This window comes from Pelophylax lessonae, assembly GCF_965119305.1.
Source record: "Pelophylax lessonae genome assembly, chromosome: 6".
In the NCBI taxonomy this organism is placed as follows: Eukaryota; Metazoa; Chordata; class Amphibia; order Anura; family Ranidae; genus Pelophylax; species Pelophylax lessonae.
In genome coordinates, this window is record NC_138773.1 from 50451892 (window position 1) to 50457068 (window position 5177).

The 5177-nt window shown below is 50.3% G+C and overlaps 1 long non-coding RNA gene across 1 annotated transcript; it reads right to left on the reverse strand.

Moving 5' to 3' along the window:
* Positions 1–439: 439 nt before the first annotated feature.
* Positions 440–980, reverse strand: LOC309557347. Its single transcript, XR_014225387.1, has 3 exons — positions 771–980; positions 658–698; positions 440–617 (listed from the first exon to the last, which is right to left on the reverse strand). It is a non-coding gene; the product is annotated as an uncharacterized lncRNA (long non-coding RNA).
* Between the last annotated feature and the right edge of the window lie 4197 nt (positions 981–5177).

A 5177-nucleotide genomic window follows, 5' to 3' on the forward strand; every position in this document is an offset into this window, starting at 1 on the left:
CAATAACCGCCTCTCTTACGTTGATGGCCAATGCGGAGCTCCAGTAACCCCCTCTCTTACATTGGTGGTCAGTGCGGAGCCCCAGTAACCTTCTCTCTTTGATGGTCAGTGTAAGTAAGTGTAGAGCCCTAGTGACCTCCTCTCTTACTTTGGTGGTCAGTGTGGAGCTCCAGTAACCCCCTCTTTTACATTGGTGGTCAGTGCAGGGCTCCAGTAACCTCTTCTCTTACGTTGGTGGTCAGTGCGGAGCTCCACTAACCTTTTTTCTTACATTGGTGGTCAGTGAAGAGCCCCAGTAATCTCCTCTCCTGTATTGGTGGTCAGTGCAGCCCCCAGTAACCTCCTCTCTTACATTGGTGATCAGTGCAGAGCCCCAGTAACCTCCTTTTTTACATTGGTGGCCAGTGCAGAGCCCCAGTATCTTCCCCTTTTCCAGCGTGGACCTCCAGTAACCTCTTCTCTTACGTTAGTGACCAGTGCGGAGCTCCAGTAACCTCCTCTCTTACATTGGTGGTCAGTGCGGAGCTCCACTAACCTTTTTTCTTACATTGGTGGTCAGTGAGGAGCTCTAGTAACCTCCTCTCTTACATTGGCGGTCAGTGCAGAGCCCCAGTAACCTCCTCTCCTGTATTGGTGGTCAGTGCAGCCCCCAGTAACCTCCTCTCTTACATTGGTGATCAGTGCAGAGCCCCAATAACCTCCTTTTTTACATTGGTGGCCAGTGTGGAGCCCCAGTATCTTCCTCTTTTCCAGCGTGGAGCTTCAATAACCTCCTCTCTTACGTTGGTGACCAGTGCGGAGCTCTAGTAACCTCCTCTCTTATGTTGGTTGTCAGTGTGGAGCTTTAGTAACCCCCTCTTTTACATTGGTGGTCAGTGCAGAGCTCTAGTAACCCCCTCTCTTACATTGGCAGCCAGTGTGGAGCTCCAGTAACCTCCTCTCTTACTTTGGTGGTTGGTGTGTAGCTCCAGTAACCCCCTATCTTATGTTGGTGGCCAGTGCGGAGCACCAGTTACCCCCTCTCTTACGTTGGTGGTCAGTCAGGAGCTCCAGTAACCCCCGATCTTACGTTGGTGGTCAGTGCAGAGCTTCAGTAACCTCTTATCCTCTGTTGATGGTCAGTGCAGAGCTCCAGTAACCTCCTCTCTTTCATTGGTGGCCAGTGTGGAGCTCCAGTAACCTCCTATCTTACGTTGGTGGTCAGAGCCGAGCTCTAGTTACCTCATATCCTCTGTTGGTGGTCAGTGCAGAGCTCCAGTAACCTCCTCTCTTTCATTGGTGGCCAGTGTGAAGCTCCAGTAGCCTCCTTTCTTACATTGGTGGTCAGTGCAGATTCCCACTAACCAGCTCTCTTATAGTGGTCGGCAGTGGGGAGCAGTAACATCCCCACTTATTATGTTGTTCAGTGAAGAGCCCCAATAACCTCCTCTTACATTGGTGGTCAGTAAGCCCCCATTATAGCACAATCTTAATGGATGTTCTTCTTCAAGTCTTTGACTCAGAAGACACCATAGCATCAGATCTTTATATAACCCATGATGGCTCGACCAGCAATGTCTTTCCCTTTGCCTTTGGCCACGTTTACACAATGAGTCCTACAAAATGTTTGAAAATCCATCACATTCGTCCATTTATAAATATAGTTTTATTTGAGAACTAGACATTAAGGCCGTTAAATTAACGGGCGCTAGAACATATGTGGTCAAACATTTGTAAAAACAGACTTGTTCCAGTTAAGCAAGAGCCTCTGTCAGCTCTGCATCCCTGTTGTCCTAGCTGACTGAGCGGCTCTCGCTTATCTCGTTCTTTTTTTCTAACAACGCGAGAGCCGCATGACGTAGCCAGCTCTACGCATAGCGTCCCTGTTGCCCTAGCAACATTAGGGACATGCACAGAGCTGACCAAGTGTGACATTGCTCGCCCGCCGCCACTTGTAACGGCCACTGCCACTTAACAGTAAGTCCACGCGAGCGCGCATCCGCCGCGTGCCCGCGCACACCCGCCGCTTCAACAGTTTCGCCCGGCCACCCGAAGTCTCTGCGCTCCAAGTCCCAACGGCTGTCCGTGGGGCACATGCGCAGTAGCACAATACCACGGACACAGGGACTGGACGCAGAGACACTTGTACTTTATATGTATAGATAATGATAATAATTCCCCTCCCCACGTGATGTCATTGTGTGTGATGGCAGGCTCCTGTGCGGAGACATGAGACAAAGAGCAGACACATACAATGACGGGCAGGGCACAGCCATGCTGCCAGGGGCTCCTCACACCTCCAGGCTCCTGGCACCATCATATCTCTCCCCCCTGGGGCCCCTTCTATTACCGTTACCAGGCTTCCCCCACAGCTTTGCGTACTTCCTGTTTCCTTCCCTTCTTCTCTTGTTCCTCAAGCCGAGACCAATCCCAGAGTGACGACCCAGGAAGTAAGCTGAGACTTCTGCGCATGCTCACCAGCCCTTTTCCGAGTCTCACACAGCCTTGAAGCTGAGGCGGCCATGTTTTGGTCAGGCGCTTTTTTGATTGGCCAGCTTTCCGTAGCGTCAGGCCGTGATTGGTGCGTAAGTGTTGTCAGTGGCATTTTAATTGTTTTGTAGAGGGGAGTACGCCGCGTTTTGGTTGGCTGCCGGCTGCTTGCTGGAGGAGGTTGTGCTGAAGAAGAGTGCCCGGCCGCCCGAAGTCTCTGTGCTCCAAGTCCCAACGGCTGTCCGTGGGGCACATGCGCAGTAGCGCAATCCCACAGACACAGGGACTGGACGCAGAGACACTTGTACTTTATTATAGTAGATGATGGTGAAGGATGATAATAGAGGATGATGGTGAAGGATGATGGGGATGGAGGATGATAAGGTGACAATAAAATCACATTTGCACATGCCAAGTCCAATCTATGGGGGATGGGGCGCATATTTATTCCCATACATCCACCTCAGCCCCCCCCCACCATACCCTGCTATGGGGAGGGAGGTCATTGCCATTATAGGTGGAGGTATCTCCCCTCACCCAATGTTTATATGGTATCTGCACACCCGGTGGAGATGTATACTGATAATATTATCAGGGGTGACGGTATATGTTGGAGATACAATGAGGAAGTGATAAACGTCAGTAATATAATGATAATTGTGGCGGTATATAATGATACAATGTGGCAGTATATGTCAGTGATATCATGTATAGTGTGGAGGGAACATGGTATATGTCGGTGATATCATGTATGGTGCGGGGGAGTGGCGGTATATGTCGGCGATATTCCCGGGAAGTGCTGTGTCCGGCATGCCCGGTAGGGGGCGGTGCAGAGCCTGGCTCCTCCTCCGGGATGTAGACAGATGTCGGGTGTGCAGGCCGGTGTCCAGCCGAAAACTCCAACCTGCCAAAATCTCCAACCACGTTATTTCCGGTGAGTGTACCCTGGGAATAATTGGAGATTTCGAGCACTTGGTGTTTTCACACAACACCGGCAGCCTATGCACCCGAGTATATGGTATAATTAGTGCAGATTCTTACACCGCCCGCTAGTTACCAAAAACATGGCCGCCTCCAAGGCAGCAACAACTACCGAGCGGAGTAAGAATCTTGCACTAATTATACCATATACTCGGGTGTATAGGCTGCGGGTGTTGTGTGAAAACACCAAGTGCTCGAAATCTCAAATTATTCGGCAGGTTGGAGTTTTCGGCAGTACACCGGGCGGCAGGTAGCGGGAGAAGGGGGAGGGACAGCGGGCTCATCGGATATAAAAGCTATCAGCAGACTACACCCAATCTCTCTCTCTCTGGGTGATGCTTCTCTGCATGATCCCTCTTAACTCTGTCTCTCTGCTCTTTTAGATGATCCCTACTCTCTCTCTGGGTGATCCCTCTCTGCTCTCTTAGGGTGATCCCCATTCTCTCTGTGGCTGATCCTCGGTGTGGTCTCCCTGTAGCGCCCCCTCAGTGTAGTGCCGGTATTGCTCCTCCGGTCACTCACCGTCGCTCTCGGCCCTCACCAGCAGAGACATGCCCTTCAGGCGGTCCAGATATCCGGAGGAGACGTTCAGGGTGTAGACCTTCACCCACGGTAGGATGTCCATCATCCTGAGCGCCCCATGCAGGCCCGATCCCCGGGCTCTCCTGAAGGCCGCGGGCCGGCCGCAGTCTCCGCACTACCGCGGCCTGGACGGCACCACCAGAGAAGCAGCCCCGGCCTTGCCTGAGAATCCTGGCCGCCGCTCATTGCTCGGTGTCCCCTACCTCTCTAGCCGGGCCTGGCCCAGAATGTCACAGCACCGCCATCTTCCCCGCGGCCCTCCTCCCACTGCCTGCGCACGGCCCGCCTTCCCCGGGCCCCAGACACCCCCCTGCAATTCCAATCCCTGCCCCTTACCACTTTACTCATCGAATCCTCTTCATCTTCTTCCACTGTCTTCACCTCAGAGACTCCTCTATAACGAACGCAGCAGAGTCCCCAGGACTCCCCCCCCATACCGAACACAGCCCCCTTCACCTCAGAAATTCCTCCATAACGAACGCAGCAGAGAAACCCCGCCCCCCCAACGGCTGTCCGTGGGGCACATGCGCAGTACCGCAATCCCACGGACACAGGGACACTGGACGCAGAGACACTTGAATTTTATTATTTGAGAATAAACACAATACACAACTGTACTGAATAGGATTTGCACTAAGTACCGTCTGCACTATTTATCTTCTCATTACATCCATGTAAGACTAACCTTGGGCCATAGTTATTAAAGTGCCCTGTCACTAGAGACATTTTAAAATGCTTCTACAGATACTAAGAATTTCCAACTCCCTTTTTCTGAAATACAAGCTCTAGCAGGTCTTGCGACCCTCATTACCGCAGTGGCAGTCTAGAAATTGTAATTTCAGGTTTACTGTCTCTGATACAGGTTATAATATAGAAAATGTATAGCTATTATTTATTCCATAGATTGGATGGTTGTTGTTTTGTATATAAAACTGTTATAATATTTATGTCACTACAAATAAAGTTCCTTTTGAAATAAAAGATAGAGTCATCATTTATGTATGTGTCAATTCTTGCTACGTAAACGGAATGTCACAGGTGAACCTGGTAATAAATATTTTATTTGTAAAATGAGGATTTATACAAATATTAAATCATTAAAAGAAAATATATGGAACTATTTATTTTATATCTTTATTCAAATA